The 20439-nt window shown below is 36.6% G+C and overlaps 1 protein-coding gene across 8 annotated transcripts in view; it reads right to left on the minus strand.

The window, feature by feature from the left end:
• The window catches only part of LOC145691073 (zinc finger protein 711-like), a 57866-nt gene extending 43986 nt beyond the window's left edge, over positions 1-13880 (minus strand). The window contains exons 1-2 of one of the 8 annotated variants that reach the window (XM_081766737.1): positions 13713-13853; positions 7567-7697 (exon numbers count right to left, since the gene is read on the minus strand). The gene's annotated coding sequence lies outside the window, so the exon portion shown is untranslated. The other 7 variants (XM_081766736.1, XM_081766729.1, XM_081766730.1 and 4 more) reach the window with 7 other exon arrangements.
• Between the last annotated feature and the right edge of the window lie 6559 nt (positions 13881-20439).

Genomic DNA, 20439 nt, shown 5'->3' on the forward strand with positions numbered 1-20439 from the left:
CCACTGGATCCATTAAAACTTTTAACCTCTATTCAACTACTCTTTTTCTTTTTCTTTATTTTCTTCCATACTTAAAACAGCAATTTCCATCAAGTACGGTAAGATTTCAGTCACAAGAATCAAGATCTAACAGTTACTTTGATTCTGCACAATTAATTGTCTTAAATTGTTTTCTATGTGGATCATTCAATATATAAGTTTCCCTAAGCTATTAAAAAGTTATTTTTTATGGTACATTTGCAGATGAGTCCTTCCTCACTTCTCCACATAATCCCAATTGAGATTCAGGGATTTGTCCCACCGCTGCAGCGTTTTGTCCAACCCATTGAAAAAAAAAAAAAAAGGCTTGCCTCACGTTTCGTTTTTTTTTTTTTTTTTTTTTTTTAAATCTGTTTCGAAACGTTTATCTTGCAACGTAGACTTTAACACCGGAAAAACATGGAACTCACCCAGCGCTAAATCGGAATTGTATAATAGGTGGGGCAGTCGTCTTCAGTTCTGTGTCTTGTTTGCGCCGGTGAGTGGAGGGCAGGCGTTATCGTCAAGAAGAATAACACCAGTTGACAGGAGACCAGGTCGCTTATATCGAACTGCGTTTCTGTTTAATTAACGCTTCAGCATTAATTGTTCTTCCTTGTTCCAGTTGGCATCCCAGAAAACGGTAAAGAGCACCTTCCCAGCTGATTGATCCATCTTGAACTTCTTCACAGGAGACAGTTTGTGCTTCCATTGCATGGATGTTCTCTTGTATTCATGAATGTAATGATGGACAGATGTCTCATCCCCTAAAGAATTAATTGCCATCTTGCTGAGATAATATTAACTATTTTCATTCCGATCATGCACTCCTTTTGCGGTATTGGAATTTATCGTGAATGATGTCATGAGTTGTTCCAAAAGAAATGTTCATCCTTTCTGCAACCTCACGTACCTTAATTCCACGCATTTTTTGAAAAAGTTCATCCATCCTAACAATGTTCTCGTCATTAGTAACATTTGAACATCCCTCAGCTTAACATGCACACCCTGCTTTCATCAAACAACCTCCACTAACACCTAACCCTTTAGTGGGCAATGTTGCTCTCAAGCAACATCGCATTCTATTGCGTTATCCGCACGATTTATAACTTCAGTGATCATTTAATTGGCATTATTGCTTTCATACAACATTCATATACATGATTTGCGGCTCGCTTCTGTAGATACTTCTAATCTTCGTCGACAGGAGATTAGAAACTACAGCGAAACTGAGTAGACCGCAAGTGACAACGGAAGACGAAGATGTTTCAATTATTGGAGCTAACGAAGCAAACCCATTCCCTGCTGCAACAAACTGAAAACAACTTTAGGTCTGGAATGCAGTGCAGAGACATGTAACTGTACTCATATTATTTGTCCTGCTTTGCAGGTCAAACTAACAGATGCACATATACATGCTCGCTTAGAGTTCGCAAAGATGCACATTAACAAGCCATAAGACTTCTGGAACCGTGTAATCGGGAGTGATGAGAAAGTGTTTAGTTCATACGAAGGAGGAAACCTGTTAAAACGTTCTCGATATGTCGTTTTACGAAGATACACGCTCAACATTGAAAAATTCGCTAAATATCACCACTCTATGACTTACGGCTCCCAAGATGGCTCCTTGAATCTCCCGAAATCCGAACTTTTTTATCCAATATCTCAGGAACGGTAAGAGTGACGCGAAAAATTCCATCATTTCTTTTATGACCGACCTTTGTGGAATTATCGTAAATAAGTCTATATATTATCTCTCTCTCTTTTGTTTCACTTGCTTCAAACTTTGATTTCATGGCTCCCAGCGCCCACAAAAGGTCATCATAAACCATACAAGCAGTTCCCGTCTTCACCGACCGCTGGAAAGATATCGGGGGAGAGAAGAGTGCTTGCCGTAAAGATTAATGAATAAAGCAAATAATCTATAAACTGTTATAACGCCCTGTAAAGCTACAAGCGATTACGGCTAAGAATTAAACGTGAGATTAAAATTGTGAGTACTATGTATTATGATTAAACAAACAATATACAATAAGTAAACTACAAGCAAATTATATATTTAACAACCTGAGCGCTCAAAACAATTACTTTGCCTTTAACTTTTATTTTCTTAAAGTCATTTACTTAAATCAGGTGGCCTTCTCGATTTATAAAAATTACTCTTCTCAATTTTAGTTACAGTTTGCGCTGGCAGCAAAAAATTGAGTAGGGGATAATTTATATAACACTCGCGCTTCTCTAAGCACTGCACAAGGAGAGTGGGGATTAAGTCAGACGCAGTTTCCTCTTCTGGGCTATCCTCTTCACAGAAATCTGGTTCTCAAATCCAATCTAGTAGTTCATGTGTCACACGACAGAAACCTTCAACAGCTAAGCTGCTCACGACAGGGCTATCGTTTAGGTGTGCCTTAAAACGTTGCTTATGCTGAAATTCAACCACTCAATTGTCTTAAAATTGACTCACTAGCGTTTCTTCCTTCGTTCGACCGCCACAACACGTTCAATCACAAACAAATTCAGGTACAAGGCCCATTTCGTAATTATATAACACTCCAAAACTAAACTTGTGTCGACAGGCTGAGTGCGAGACCGCGTAAAAGCCTACTCTACGTACAGGACGCACGATAGGTGCGAGGGCACCCCTGCCTAGCCGAGTCTCTTCAATAGACTGACTTGCTTTTTTCGCCAACCTCTTGTGTTGCTTCTCCAAAGGGAAAACCCCGGTTTTGACTTGAAACGCAACCAACTGAGGCAATGGCTAAACTTAGCGATGAGACTTCTTGCTGGAATGTTCTGTGAAGCGATTCTTCTTTCTTTTTAACCATAAAAGGACTGCTGGGCGATTTGATCGAAGTTAGTTGCACACACACACATTCAAACATATATGTATATGCTTGGGAAGAGAGAGAGTTCTTGGAAAATTTCCATACGAGGCCTGTTCATTAATTTTGAAGTTTACACTGCATAGACTGTCTTTCTTCTCTTGATTAACACAATTAATGAGCGCCAAAAAATCCGTAATACTTTCACACAGTTTTTGATGCTCTATCAAACTAACTAACTAACTCTATGGCCTATGGAACCCGGAGGTTCAATACCGCATTCACAAAAGCTCTCCACTGACTTCTATCCTTAACTAACTGCATCCAGTTTCTACTATGTATTCCAATCTCTGCGAGATCCATCTTAATATTGTCCTCCCATCTGCGCCTAGGTCTTCCTAATGGTCGTTTTCCGATTGGTCTTCCAGTCAAGACTTTGAAAGCGTTTCTACTTTCTTCCATTCTAGCTACATGACCCGCCCACCTAAGCCTCCTAGACTTGACGACCCTAACAATGTTAGGTAAACCGTATAAATTATGTAGTTCCTCGTTATGAAGTTTCCGCCATTCCCCATTCCCGTTCCTCTTGGGTCCGAATATAGTCTCAGGATCTTGTTCTCAAATACTTTCAGTCTATGTTCTTCCCTCAGAGTAAGTGACCATGTTTCGCAGCCATACAGAACAACAGGGATTATTATCGTTTTGTATATTTTAAGCTTCAAATTCCTCGACAGAATTCGCGGCGACAAGAGATTTTGAACCGAATAGTAACACGAATTCCCTGTTTTTAGTCGACATTTAATTTCTTCGTGAATATGATTTTCCTCTGTTAATACTGATCCTAGATATTTGAAACTATCCACTTTATCAAAAGTATTACAGTACAACCCCTCAAATCCGAACCCCGTAAATCCGAAAACCCGGCAAATCCGAACACGTTCTCAGGAAAAAAAAAAAAAAAAAAAAAACTACAGCTAGAAAATAAAAAAAATAGATTTAATTACACAAATTTAGCTTTTTTAAGGTTTTAACATGTTTAGACTTAATGCTTATTCACAACGTTATAAAATACAGTTAAGTTTAGATAAAATAGGCAATAGTTTACGTCTACTTAAGTAATTCAAAACATCCAAAACAATGAAATCATTTTAGGTTAACTGGGTTACGATTAACACGAAAAATTGCAACACAAGATTAAACAAACACTGATTTTCCACTTGAAGTCAGTTATCTTTAACTGTCGAAGATCAGAAATTCAGTGACGAAATAAGTACGTAATATTATTTCCCGGGTAATCCGAACCCCCCGAAATCCGAACAGGCTTCAGCCCCAATTAGTTCGGATTTGAGGGGTTGTACTGTATTTAATATTTTAACGCATCCATAATTTGCTGTATTCCGGTCTCGAGAGCTCAAAATTGAATGATCAAAATCAATATCATCTCTCTATGACTTACGGTTCCCAAGATATGGCTCCTTAAATCTCCCGAAGTCCGAACTTTTTTGGCCAATATCTCAGGAACGGTAAGAGTGACGCGAAAATTTTTATTAACTTCGGAGATAGTTTTTGATGCCCTATCGAATGGAGGACTCAAAATTGAAAATTTAGCAAATCTCTTTCTCTCTCACACACGCACACACACAGGGAGAGCGAGAGAGCGAGAGACAGACAGAGAATTCAGTAACGAAGTTTTCATGTTCGCTGAATATTCTTACGTGACGTGTTATGTTCTTTTAGTTCTCATGTAAATAAACCTAAGTACTGTTTTCGTCTAGAGCAGTGACTCGCAATTTATAACGTACCGCGGGTCAAAACATTGTTTTTTTTTTTTTTTTTTTTTTTTTTTTTTTTTTTTTTTTTTTTTTTTTTTTTTTTTTTTTAGCTAAACGTTACACGTTTACGCACCGAGGCTAAGGAAAGGAAAAGCAAAGTAAGCACCATACTTCTGGACGCTTTTTCATTACCTTTTCCCCCCTGAGTTGACGGTTTGCTGAATCCGTGTAAGTCATATATGTTCCGAATCTTTCTTGTCTTCTGTGTATCCTTCCTTTTCTTTTATATATGTAATCCAATTAGGCGCCATGAACATCTGACCCATTCGCTACCCACATGGAAGACACTCGCTAGTCTAGATCACCAACATGATAATTACAAGGAAGTGTTTGGTTTTGATACAAGACACAACAACGTCTAATCACTTGTGATCAACTTATTACTGCAAATGCTTCAATAAATATTGTTAACTATTATTAATTAATTGTATAGAATAAAACTGAAATAATACCCAGAAAAATTTTAGACTGCATTAATTCAGTTTTGTGTGGAAATATCTTATTCTGATATACATTAGAATCTTGGCACAGTATGTCTGCTTTCTCTCTCTCTGCATACAATCATTTTTTTGTTTCTGTTTACGTTACGTGCCAACACTACACAGTGTCAAAAGCAAAATGTCGGCTAAAATTGTTTCGAGAAAGTCTAAGGTCTTCAGCATAGAGGCTGTACAATTTGAGAATTGTAGAGGTCTAAATAACATGGAACTTCACGATAGAACAAACATATTGCATGAATCGTACAAATTATACCCAATAATATAAACTTAATAGAAGATTACAAATTGCATTACAGTTTAAGAACCAAATATATATATACAAAATCTTATCAACTACATTGAGAGCATCCCGTGTCAAATCGAACTTCAAAAGAAACGAAAAAAAAGTAGCATTCTTCAAGTCCACAGCAACCTTTCGAGCTACTAAATTAAGTACTATTCAAAACGTTTGAGGATGCAGGCGGAAATAATTATTTAAAATCAAGCCTTTCAATTCTGTCAAAAGTATCCACAAAAGGATCTTCAATGATTAATGAACACTGTCGGTTGGAACCTCTCTTTCAATGTGCTTTTATTGAGAGGAAAAAACACACAACAATATACATCCACTTTTGAAAGTTTTATGTTCTTTAAATGTTGGAAAAACAAAATTGTTTTCAGATATTTTTATAGGAGGCAAATATTTGGAGGGTATCTTTATATAGATCCAAATTAATTCAATTTGTCAGCCATTCAGGTGGCAGCTCCCTGATTCCTTTGGCGTAAAAATAACTTGGTTGTTCTCGTAGCCACTGGAGAACATCGTTTCCCAGTGCTTCATCTGTTATGAATTTCTTCCTTCCCAGATGGTCTTTAAGGGGTGCAAACAAATGATAATCACTGGGAGCTAAATCTGGACTGTGGGGGGATGGGCCAGAACTTCCCAGCGCATTTCGGCCAGAGTTGTTGTTGTCACATTGGCCGTGTGAGGGCGGGCATTGTCATTGAGAAGAATGACATTACCAGACAACATCCCAGGTGTTTTCTTGCGAATGGACTTTCATACAGCACCACTCAACAATGTGGAGTAGTACTGGGCATTAATTGCGCTCTCTTTGTCAGAAAAGTCACATGAAAAGTCACCCTTCATGTCCCAGAAGACACTTGCCATGATATTTCCAGCGGACGGCTGCGTTTTGCTTTTCTTGGGCGGCGGGGAATCTTTATGCCGCCACTCCATACTGCTTCTTTTGGTCTTTGGGGTTGAATTGTGCAACCATGTTTCATCACACGTGATGATGGATTGCAACAATTCATCACCTTCAGCTCGAAACTGATTCAGAAGCTATTCACAAACCGTCATGCATGTCCACTTTTGATCAAATGTCAGCAGGCGGGAACTCATCTTGTACAGATTTTGCGTAAGCGTTTAAGTGGTCGTGAATGATTGTCTCAACACTCTCGACACTGATATTTACCTCGGCAGCAATATCCCACATTGTTACTTGCCGGTTCTCAAGAATCATTTGCTCAACACGTGCGAATATTCACTGGTGTGACTGCAGTCGTGCGAATGTGTCCATGCGCTTCATTTGTCACCAGCTTCCGTCCTTCGCGAAACTGTTCAGAACATTCATACACTCTTTTCCGTGACATCGTTTGTTCACCATACTGTGCTTACAATCTTCTGAAAATCTCAGCTGGTTTAACTTTCTCCTTCACAAGAAATTTCATTATACACCGCTGCTCCACAGACACACTGCTTGCCGCCATATTCGCTGCCACTGCTGCGCATGCGCCAAATACGTCATGCCGGGCGCTAGTTACTCGAGAAGGAATACATTACGTCACCCGCAAATTTCATTATGATCCGGCTATTCATCGATTATTTACGTACGAAAATCCCGGTCAACCTTGAACGACCCTTGTACATATATATATAAATGCGTGTGTATAAACTTAAGAAATATAAAGAAAACCCTTTTTTTTACGGAATTCTTTACTTTTTACTTTTATATTTCAGTTTAAATTCTTGTAGAAAACCTCTTGTCGATATCTTTTACCGTTTTGGTTTTATGGCGATAAACGTTGAAACCGGAAATGACTAATCTAAACCACTTCTCGTTTGAATAGAGTGTTAACGGAAGAGAGATATCTTTCGGACGCTGAATTGATTGAAAAAAAAATCATCTCGTTACTTCTTACAGCATCGTTTTTGTTCTGATAGCTGTCGACAGACAGATGGACGGACGAAGCTGTTTTACAAGACTTCCGAAACTTACGCAAAACATAGTTAGGAAGCTAAAAAAATCGTTTATCAACTGTTACAAAATTTGAAAGCGGAAAGACATACGAGAGCGTCGATTTGACACTGAATGAGCTAATTTCAGAACCAAGGAATACTTTAGTACCTACACAGTCTTCACATGCTCCTGTGTAAATTCCTCTCAGTAACGATACACACAAACTTCCCTGTACATAGTTCTTCCACTGCTGCTGAAATAATGCACTTTACATTCTTCCATTATTAAATACTAACAAAAAACCTGAAATAAGGGATAGAAAATTAAAGAATAAATTTTACTAGCATCATCTGCAATAAAATATTGTACTATAGAGTAAGATCAGTCATTAATCAACGAAAAAATGTAAATTATGCACAGTACAAAAAAAAAAAAGACAAAGAAAAGTTAATGAAGTAGCACCTTATCTTTAATGTTCTACACGCAAATGATGATAAAAAAAAAAAAGTAGTGACGATGGAAAAGGAAAAAGGGAAAACAATGTTATTCATAACAACCTGAAAAAAAAAAGACCCTTCGTACAGGAAGTGAGCGTGCTTTCACAAAAGTATGTTAAGCTAAAGTTTAACGCTAACGAAGAGTTACGGTAGAGATTACTCGAGGGATCACCTCTTCACAATGTAACACAAATTACAAACTTTCCCATGGCTATATCTTAATAAAATGAAATGTAACTTAGTAGTGATGCTAAAGATTGTGATTTTCATCCTCTTATCCTTTCAATATAACTGTTTCATAGAAATCAGAATTTTCTCTTTTATTTTTGCGAAATTTTCGCTGAACATACTTTTTAAATCAGATGTCTGTGTGTGTGTGTGTGTGTGTGTGTGTGTGTGTCGCGGAGGATTCAATACTTCATCACTGACTGATTTCAAAAGCCATATGAACACACACTCCATATTGTATGAAAACAAATGATTTTCACAAAACTTATCACGTGATATATCTTTCAAACCACGAAAGAGTGGAGAAAAAGGGAGTTAAACTCACTCCCTTATTCTCGACCGACTTTAAACCCACATTCGAGGTAACTATATATATATATATATATATATATATATACCAAACCTGACACCAAAATAAGACAGAAAGTATAGACCAACCTGGGTGCACAAATGTTTCGTTTTGGAGTTATAAGCTGCTGAAAACATGAAAAAATGAACTTTAAAGGTCGATAGCTCCAAAACTATGGGACCTACCGTAGTCAGATTAAGACTTCACTTAAGAACTAGTATGTGCCCTATCCAAATATCCATGTTTCAGAAACCTGAGGTACTTCCGCAACAATTTTTATAGAGGTAGTTGATGAGTACTTCAAATTATATGCCCATAGCTAACCTCCCTCTATGAAAATTGTCAGGTATCAACTCCCAAACGTTGTTGTTGTTGTTTTGAAACACCCTGCACACACACACACACACAACACACACATATTCCACTAAAATCGATATTTTCTGAATAGAACTTCTCGTGGATTATTTTTTTAATTGGGAGTGCGTAAATCCATTTCGAAATTCTACACGGTTTTAATGCCATGCAGTGAGAAATATCGGGAAGCTTAAAGGGATTATACGCCATACTGCTTCAAAATCAACTTTCCCCACAAAATTAGGGTCGAAAATACAGCGTGAGTTTGAGACAACTGTGTAACTTCTGGACCAATATATGAAAAACGCTGGCACTTTGCGAAGGAAGAAACAACAGGGAAAAATTCTTTGATATACACCGCAGTACCAACACAACAACAGTATTACCAATCCAACACGACGTCATACTTTTTAAAATGGAAAAATGAAATCTTTAAGTTTTACGTCCCACGGTTATGCTGGCTAGACTAAAGGTAACTGTGACGGTGGGAAATGAATGGAATGGTGGAATGAAGAATGTGGGAAGAAACGGGAGAACCCCGAGAAAATCCATGCACACGGTGTTTCTCCACCACAAAGCTCACTTGGCTCGGACTGGCATCGAACCAAGGACCCCAAGCACCAGAGGTGAACGCTCTACCAGAGAGCCATTGCAGCTCTTATTTTTTCGAATGTCTTCATCAGATACATATTTCAAATTTACGTGTTACACGAAAACTGACAGTACCACAATTGCTATTCAGTGTTGCAAACAAAGGACGCTACAGTATCACAAACATCCAAATTTTGGAAGCCTCTATCACGTGACAATAGTACTGAGACCGACGGGACAATGCACATCCATATTATCTTTCATTTAGATATGATGTATGTATTTCGTATAAATGGGAACGAAGTTACATGTGGTCAGAAACGGTATTTAAATGCTAATCGTAATAATAATAATAATAATAATACCGGTAATAATAATGATAATAATAAAAATATTTTTTTAATTGGTATCAGGAAATTAGCCTCTTAGTTCAATTACACTTCCCAAGAATAGTACAAAAATAACAAAACAATCATGCATACAATAATATTAAAATAAAAAAAAGTAACATAATAGCAGATATTAATTAAAACAGGGATGCAAATAACCGGGGCGAGTATTTAATATCATACCAAAGGTAAGTAAATGATTTCTGTTGTGTGATGTGGGCTAGTAGCTTTTTCCTTGGGCTAGTAAAATTGTATTGCTTATTTGCATCCCTGAATTAAAACATAACTGAAATCACAATCAAAATTAAAAAATATATAAGCACGGACAATGATAAGATAATTAAGAACCAGTGTAATTAAAACATAAAAAAAAAAAAAAAAAAATGATAAGTGGCAAGTTAAACTCCCTTTGAACAGAAGGAAAACCATAAGTAAAGACACCAATATGTAAATAGTTGTTGGCTTTTGACAAACATTTATATATCGGTGCATCATTAAAATTAGGATTATATTTGAAAATTTTAAAATTTCTTATTGCCATTTTAGGGATACCAAGACCAACAGGCTTAATTAATGGTAATTTGCCAGTCAAAACATTATGGAGGAGTTTGATATCGAATAAAGTTCTTCATTCAGATAGTTTTAGCAGACCAAGAAGATGCCTAATTTCATTATGAGTTTTCTCTGATAAAAGTTTTAATTTCCATTTTAAATGAGACAGACAAATTTTGAACTACTTCAATATCCTTTTTAAAGTATTGGGCTCCTTTACTCCAAATAGTAGTACAATATTCAGGGTGACTTCTTACGTTAGCATAGTATAAAAGTAGGCAGGTTTTTAAAGAGAAAAAAATCTTTTGAAATCTATTTTATTTTTCCTAAGTTTCTTCTAGCTATTGAAACTACGTATTAAAGATGTTTATTACATAACAACTCGGCATCAACAGTAATACCCATATCCTTAATAGAGACAAGCTTTTTGACTAAAACATTATCAACAACATAATTATAAAAGACAGGTTTAGTTTAGTTTTTGAAGTAAAAGTAATATGTCTGCCGACTCACTCTCAATGGACTCCTGATACGTTGTATTGACTTTTTCATACTTATAATACAGGGTGCTTCAAAATAACACCATCAACGTTTGAGAGGTGATTTCTGACACTAAGGTAAGACAAAAAGTACAGACCAACCTGGGTGTACAAATGGAGTTCTAGGCTACCGAAAACATGAAAAACTAAATTTTAGAGGCTCACAACTACAATAATATGGGACCTACCGTAGTCGGGTCAAGACTTCACTTAGGAACTAGTGTATGGAACCAAATATCCGACTTTCAGAATCCTGCGGTACTTCTGCAATCAATTTTATAGAGGTAGTTTGTAAGTACTTTAGATTATATGCCAGTAACCAAACTCCTTTCATAAAAATTGAAGCGTGAGTACCTTACGATTCTTAAAGTTGGATATTCCGATAGAGCTACTACTAGTATCTAAGTGAAGTCTTGAACCGACTACTGTACGTTCCATAGTTTTGAAGCTATGGATCTCTAAAGTTCAATTTTTCATGATCTCGGCAGTCTATAACTCCGAAAGGAAGCATTTGTGCATCCAAGTTGGTCTATACTTTTTGTCTTATCTTCGTATCAGGAATTACTTCGCTAAACGTTGTCGGTTGTTGTTTTGAAACACCTTGTATAATTGTCTAACTGTCAAGAGTCATTTGAGAAGGACAAAAAGATAAACAGTTGCACAAGTGAAACCATTATACAGAATTACAGATAGACAATCTCAAAATACTTCACAGTATAGAAGAACTAATTAAGTTCAAGTTAGTTCACTACGACTTTTGTTAGTCCAAGTTAAATAAATACGATGACTTAATTTGCATATCAGTAAGAAAAGTGAATAAAGATAAAAATTATTTGAATCCACTTTGGTTGTGATCCATTTATACATAAATAGATACCAAAGATACTTCTGATTTCAGTAAATGACCCCCCCCCCAAAAAAAAATAATAGATATTTCGATGTACTTTATCAATAGTAAACATTATTAAAACGAAACAATATTTAGAATTTTTCTTTGATTGCAATTGCATAACAATAATAATAAACTGTAAAAAAAAATCACAAAAGAAACATTCATAAACGTATAAAAAAAAGATGCTTTTGTAGTATATTCTCTGAGTAAAGAATGGGGAATTTACGTCTGAATATAATACGAATAATAAGTGTCACGTGATAACCCACAAATGTGTGTTCACCAAGATTTTACGAACACTTACAATTTTACGAATATTTTTCGTTTTTTGCTTTAAACCAGTTGTAAAAAAAAAGAAAAAAAAAAGCTGGTTTAAACCAGCCAACCCTGCTGGGTAGTATTATTAGTGATAATATGAAGTGTGAAGGAGAAATAAAAGCAATGATAGGAATGACGAAAGAAGCCTTTAGGAGGAAGAAACGACTATTTTGTGGGAAAATACAAAAAAAGAATAAGAAACGAAAACGAACCAAAACGAGCTACATAAAATACAGTTCTTTAATTTTATAAAGCGGATCTATATCCTAGAACATTCCCGACGCATCCCTCCTTCCATGCGTGCACCCATGCTGCGCTTCTGCCCTGACTCGGTTAGATAGCATTCGTGCTTTCCAGTGACAACCTGGCACAAGTTGGTTCGTGTTTTATGCACTGTAGCTTAAATGTTATACGTTAACACTGTATTTATGTTCAGCCCAGATTAACTGATGCAAAGTACAAATTGATTATTTTTTTTAAAGTTTTCGTAGCTTTTATTATAGGCCTACTTTTATTCGAAAACTAGGCGCAAACTTAGGAATAAATACGCGAATTTCAATAACACTTGTCGGGTAAACTTTATAATACACGTCCCAGCTGGGTAAAAATAAGTACGGTAGGGCCGATTTAAAAGGGTATAGTGGGTAAATGTTCCGTTAAGGGGGTCCAGTAATTTCTTCCACACGAAATTTGCAACTTCTCCACTTCTTTCTATTGATTATATAATATAACGTTATATTAGGTTAGTTTTGGGCCCCTTAACGGTACATGGACCGGTTAGGAAAGGGTAATAGTATACATGAGAACGTCGTGATCTGCGTTTCTTCTGTGTTCTATTACCACTTCTACATGAAATACCATAAATTTTCTACGTAGTGCAATAGTAAGAAGTATCCATGTGCAGAAGACATGCGATATGCGTTAAATCCCCCCCCCCCTTATACACATATAGTCATAGATAAAGTACAAGGGCACTACACATGCAGATATGAAGTACAGGTACGTTCTGTTTTATTTTCGTATCAGTCGATAAGTAAATCAAAGTCGCTTTGTTACCCCCTTGGTAAGTTCGTAGATACTCAATGAATAATCCCTGAAAGTATGAGCGTCCAGCTCCTTCGGGAACTGACGCGGCTTTACGTATACTTTATCCTAGGAAAGTTTTGATCCATTTTCATAAAATTATTTCTAGTTTCTGCGTGAGCATACCAGCTGGAGCGGTCATTGTAAAGTTAACCCCACTTGTCATGGTTTCATACTACTAACGCTCTACTTCTAAATATAAAATACAGATTCTGTGCACTGTGCAGTTATACACCACCAGTGGGGGGAAAAAAAGTATCTATACATCACCTTTCATATGCACTCGCTAATTGTATTTGTCATAGAGCTTTTGAAATGACGTTACCCTTGTAACCCTACATTTGTAAACCTAAAATTATAATAGGTTTACTTTGTATTTAATTCTGTTGCCTGCAGAAATCAATTTATATCAATATGTCTTTTCACCCAAAGTATTGAATTTTATCTGTGATCTAAAGTGTGGTGTGCCAAACTTGACCAGCACCATTTAACTATTACTTCATTGGTGAAACTACATGTTACTTACCTCGAAATCACTTGTGTTAGGTTTAATTTTTTGTTTGTAATTTAAAAAAAAAAAAATCCTACAAAGCATTAAATTAAACAGTGAATAATCGAACGCACAATTGTACAATTTAAACAGTGGTACCAGCTGAAAAGGAAGTTTCGGTGTTTCCTGAATATTAACTTTAAAAAAAAATTCCCTAAAGTTTGAGAATTCTTCAGAGTCGTTCTAACATGTGATTAGTGCCATACTAAAGGGTTCGACTACCATCTGGACTACCATTATATTTCCTGCAGTAGTCATTCCTTCAGTATGACTCTAATAATACGTAAAAACGATTTTGCATAGAACGGCCTTCGATTTCTTATAAAATTTTACATCTCTATGTGTCAACGGAAGTAAGAAATTGCATTTTAGTTTGTGATATTAGATATCACATCGTAACGCAAATATTACTTTTTGAGAACGTCTATCCTTCACATTTGTTTTCACAGGGTTCCTAAAGCAAATCTTGCGATTTTTCTCAGTCCCCAAAAAGAAGGAAGACTGGTATTGAATAAGGAACACCATCTCTGAGTATGGCCACATTATTTCGAAAAATACTTTTTCGAAAACGAAAAATTTCTCGAAAAACGAAAAAAAAAAATCGAAACAGAAGGACAAAGTTTGGAGATGGAACACGAAGGGACGAAACTAAACTGAAAAACGAAACTGAAGAGAAATTTGAAGTTGCGAAAGAGCAACATTTCCTTCCCTGTCTGGTTTGATTGAAGTTATAAACAAAAGAAAAGAAACGCATCATTACATACAGATAAGCTTTACTCCCTGACTGAAATTGAATAGTATCTTATTTCGCTGATGCGGCGTGTTCTAATCGTAATAGCTATTTGAGACTGCTTTTAGCTAGCTATCTCCTACTCGCTTTTGCTGATACGGTAGTGGTTTCATATTCGCTGTGACTGAATATTTTGGTAACAATAAAAGATGGTTGTTTAGAGAAAGGACACGTGTCCTACGATATCAACACTTCTGATATGTTTGTTGGCCTAGTGGGAGAAGCATTCGTTCGTTATGAGGAATACCCAACCGACGTTCATTATATCAGTTACCAACGCAGAGCTTGTTTCGAACTATATAAGAGAACTGCAAGAAGAGATATTTTCGGGAAGTATTTACAATGGGAAAGTCGAATATATGGGAACATTTCACTCATGAAAATGATGGTGTTTCTTCAAAATGCAATTACTGTCGAAGTATTATCCACAATCGAAATTCAACGACTGGCTTATGGCACCATTTAAGATCACGACACGTTGGTGTTATACAGGAAACATCAAGATAGCAGTCACTGGAAGAGATTATTGAGGCCGAGGGTGATCCAGAGATGGAGCCACAAAAGAAACAGATGTAAGTGATTGTACATTGGTGTCATTTGAATCTTCTAGCCCTCTCCCCGAGTGAGGTAGATAAGATTTATTTAGGGGACACTCGTGTTTGACACTCTTAGGGTAAAAATAAAAATAAAAATAACGTTACACGAACACACTTAGTGGACTATTTATCTTTACACTCTTGTAACTTTTAGAATAATATAAAAAAGGCTGAAATTTTGTTACAAACTAAGGATGCTACAGTATCACGAACATCCACAAAGATCCCGTGCTGGCTTACTAATGAGGGCGGTGGACAAGTCTACCAAGAGGGCGCTCATACAAACGTGATTACGTTATACATACATATATACATATATATATACATATATATATACATATATATATATATATATATATATATATATATATATATATATATATATATATATATATATATATGTGTGTGTGTGTGTGTGTGTAGGTGTGTCTTGGAAGATTTAATTCCTGTCCCCACGATAAAAAGAAAAGTATAGACCAACCTGGGTGTAGAAATGCCTCGGAGCGATGACCACCCGAAAATTTTCGGAAAGATGCAAAAACAGCTATACTCCAGAACAAAATGTCAGATTGAAATTGCGCAAAAGTGAATGTCCATTATTTTTAGTCATAGATTCCATTAGGCGGGCTATACACTACGAGATTAATCCTAGGAAACATCTTAGGATTTATCTTCGGAAAAATGTTATGACATATCTTGTAGGAAATGCTACCCTTTTTGTACCATACACGTGAAGTGTTTTTTTGTCTGACCGAATGACGTTTATCAACATTGTGAAATAGTTCTATTTAATAAAAGTACAAAGTTGAAGAATTACTATGCTAACCATACTGCACATCCTACTGATATTAATACCAGGCGCTATATTGTTAAATTGGATACCTCTAAAAAAAAACATAAATGTCAGAAGGGTGCTGGTATACTTTCGGCACACCACATTTTAGAAGATTTACAAATAAAATTTAATACTTTGCATGAAAAGACATGTTTATAAGAATCAAATTTCTGCAAACAACAGAATTAAATACAAAGTAATACAGCTGTATTTTATGTTTACAATTGTAGGGTTACTAGTGTAAAATCATTATAAATGTTTTAACGACGGGTAAAATAGGTGAGAGACAATGTTTAGCAGAAAGAGTCCAGCTAATTTTTCTAAGAAATGTTACAATTTCGATAGTTTCTATTTGCATTAGTTTAGTTTAGACTGGTCCAGGTTAGGTACGGTTATGTTACGTTAGATTATATTAGTATATGGCTCCAGCTAATTTTCAAAACGTGATAGAATTTCGCTTACTTCTATTAATATTAGGTTAGTTTTAGTTCATTAATTTCATTAGGTTAGATTTAGTTAGGTTGTGTTAGGTCTAAGTACTTGGATCTTCCATTTCTCCTGTAAATTTTGCATGTTTTGCCTACTTCTGGACCCTTTCTGCGAAGCATTTACCTAAGTGAGTGCATATGAAAGATGACTGGTGATACTATTTTCCACCACCTGTTTATTTCTGTATAGTTTACAGAAGCTATAGTTTATGTTTACAAGTGGATCACTACTACCACGATAGCATGACAATTACTATTCAAACTCGTATCATTGCCGAAACCCACTCATTTTCACTGACGCGCCTGTTTCCTTCGCTCGCATATCCTCTGACTGACGCTCGGGTCCCCGCTACGCCCTGCTGTGACTCGGTTAGATAGCATTTGTACTTTCCAGAGGCCACCTAGCACAACTTGGTTTGCGTTTTTGCACTATAGTATTTATACTATATATCCGGCCCCCGTATTTGTACGCAAATCGTAAAAGAATTGTAGTTTATCAATAATTGCTTTTGATGGTCTCCTTGAGGGATTGTATCTATTAGGGGTGAATTCAGGGGATAGCCCGGGAGATTCTCTGCCCCGAAGAAAATTCATTCCCCCCGGAGAAACTCAAAATTTCAATCACAAAATGTAGAAATTACTTCACGCAAACTCCCCTTTCCCCGAGGAGTTCATAGTCCCCCCCGCGTGAAAATGTCTGAATTCAACACTGTATGCTATGCGAATAATTTTCAAGTCAGTCAACGCAAATCATTTAGGAAACAGTGATAAATTATAATATTTCAACAATTATTTCAAGTGGTACACCTAAAGTAATCCTGCATGATCAAAAGAAACATCAGTTGTGTTTTCACTTGTTTTCTTTTCACTTTCTATCACCTGATGTCGCTTAAATCGAAATCTTACGAATTTTGTTTCCAAAATAGAGCGTGCTCTAAACAAGAGGAATCTCATAGGATCGTTCAGAACACAGGAAATGACATGCGATCTGATGGCATACACGTTGAGATTTTGACTCTAGGACAAATCGTAAGAGATTTCCTAGGATATATCCTATAGTGTATAGCGCGCCTTAGTGTACAATCGGATCAAGTGCAGTGGCGGTGCAAGGGTGGCTCCCAAAGAAACTGGGGGAGCACAGTTGTCTTCAATATTGGGAGACGGGCAGATTTGAGGCCTTTTTTGGTGGCGAAGGGGCAGATGAGACTCAGATGAATCTGCTTTCTGATGTGAACATGTATATTATATATCAGGCGATGTAGATATTACAAATCAGTGCCATGAACTTATTCTGAAATCTGAATACATGCATATTTGTAATTGGTATGCTTCTACTTAGACCGCATTAAATTTTAGGACACTTATTTTATAATAACTTAAATAATGACTTTTCCAAAACTATGAAGAGAGAAAATCAATTATGTATGACGCAAGAATACTATTATTTGAGAAAAATGATGATGATCTCAATAGCATTATAGGAATCGTTACAAGAATTAAATAAATAGACTAACAATAATTAAAGACGCATTTAATGTATTGAAATTGGGGAGCAGGCCCCCCATTTTCTCGGGATTTGTGCCCTATCTACAGCTGAGACAATTTTCCAGCATGAGGAGAGGCACATATTCTTTTCTGACACATATTGCAATTTGTGTCCAAGTAACGGGAGCTGAATTAATACAGATTGATGCGACGTAAATACGCCAGGATACGAAGTTCAGTTTGAAATATGAAAGAATACGATTTTTTTAAAAAAATGAAACAAGTCAAGAGACATCAATTTCATCTCACTTTCCTTTATGGCATTCGGACACAAATCATCACATTTCTCCTCCAAAAACACATTTCAAATCGAATTATTGGGGGGACAGTTCTCCGTAGTTCCAAGGTTGGGGACATGTCCCCCTCATCCTCTCGGGATTTGCGCCAATGACTATATGAATTTACTATATAGAACTGATATACAAAAGGACAATTAAAACCACTTCCCTCTAACGTGGTGTTTCGCAGGGTGATTTATGCGCGGGACGCACTGTACCCTTCATGGGTTCTTCACCCACAGTAACGCCATGTATTCATTTTATATAACTAAGCCATACAGAAAAATAAATAAAACCGTTTATCTTTGATGTTGTTTTGCAAGGGTGCCTTAACGGGTTCTTTTCCAACGATAACAGTATGTATATTGTATAGAACTGTGCCATACAGAAGCACTAACGGATCCAGAGGTATCGTTTGGAGGTGCGGTTCGCTTTCTGGAAGATGAGGTAGCCTAAAAGTGACCAGAATTTTAATTTGCAAAAATGGGACACATATGAATCCGGGGCTGGAGAGGGGGGGCGTAAACCTGATTCTCATATTATATTTTGTGACCCGATTTTTTTTTTGAAAGTTTATTCTTTCTCTAGAGTTAAATTAAATACGAACTTCCGTTTCAGAGGCGTGGCGATAATAATTCATAATTCACTTCACACTCTTAGCGACATACATCAGATGCACTGTCTTGCACAGTACTTACACAAAGTACTATATTGACGATGGAATTTATGTGTCATCTGTTATCTGCCACGAAGCCTCTCCCATCTCCTCTGTGTATATAAATATAGCTTCCCTTTGTTTCACTAAAGTGATCGCAAGAAAACATGAAGTTTGACATAACTATTAATTTCATTATCCAATAGAATGCCTTGAGGTTATGTTCCGTTCGTCGACCCCTATCCATGACATTTTTTTCACTGTCTCTCTGATCTGATCTTTGATCTATGGCGCTATGGAAAGAACATTTCCTGAGGGCAAGATGTTGGATTTCCGTTACGTTTCGTTTTGCTAAACTCAATATTTCACCATGATTTCAGTTTATCAACATTGTTGACATTTTCTTAAGTGCGCGTTAAGATTGCGGCTACATAAGTCGTACCAAAATCTTCTGATGTATCAAAGGTGAAGAAAACATTTATATGATTGGTATAGAACCCAGGATTCACGAGGAGTTGGGGAGTCATTGATAAGCCTTGACGTTATGTGTGCATGGAATAGTTCATTTCTCAAGAAAAGCTCCCAACTGTACTCAATTGATGCATTTAAAGATGAATGTGTAAGGAATTCAATTTCTGGTACATTCAGGAATTTTTAACTTAAGCAGGAGAGAGCAAGAAGACAAATATAGGACACTATTACAAAAGTGTAGACCTCTATACATAGGGTATTTTGATTTGTTGCTTGAGCTTAACGTTCCATGGTAGTGACATGACGGCTAAAGGAGACGTGCACTTATTGATTGTAATGGAACCCGAACCACATTTTTTGTTGAAGTATACTCTCACCGGGAATCAAACCGGGGACTACAAGCACCGTATAGAGTATTTTCTGCGAATACTCTGCTTTTGCAGTGGTATAATTGAGTATGTAAAAAAAAAAAAAAAAAAAACAACATTAGACCAGACGAGGAAGAGAGGATTGGAAATTGGCTCTATTAATTAATTTCTTAAAAGCAGCATTTAGAAACATGTATGCTTACAACAACAATAAAATTATATTATAGTAGCCTTCGCCTAGGTGGGATTTCGCTCCCAGACCCCCAATTTGTTCGGAATACAGCCCTGTACAATGTAGAAAATGCTTCTACGTGTATTGTGGCACAATATTTCGCATTCTCCCTTCTGTGTCTTTCATATACATATAATTGAATCGAGCTAAAACGCTGTCATGAAATTCAAACACTTCGCAAGGCATTTTAGTCAACCCCCACCTATTTTTTTGCCCTTCTACTGTACGTTAAGCAGGGGTGCCCACAAGGGGGGGCTATGACGCAAACTGCGTCATTGAAATATTTGGGGGGGGGGTTAAAAATCTATATAAATATGTTTGAGGGTGTGTAAAAATTAATCGAAAAGATTTTTTTTTCATGGAAGAACACCTACGGATAGACAATTGAGGGGGGGTGCGTCATGGAGTTGAGGGGGGGTGGGCACCACTGCGTTAAGTGGTAAAA

This window comes from Thermobia domestica, chromosome 7, assembly GCF_964235325.1.
Source record: "Thermobia domestica chromosome 7, izTheDome1.hap1.1, whole genome shotgun sequence".
Lineage (NCBI taxonomy): Eukaryota > Metazoa > Arthropoda > Insecta > Zygentoma > Lepismatidae > Thermobia > Thermobia domestica.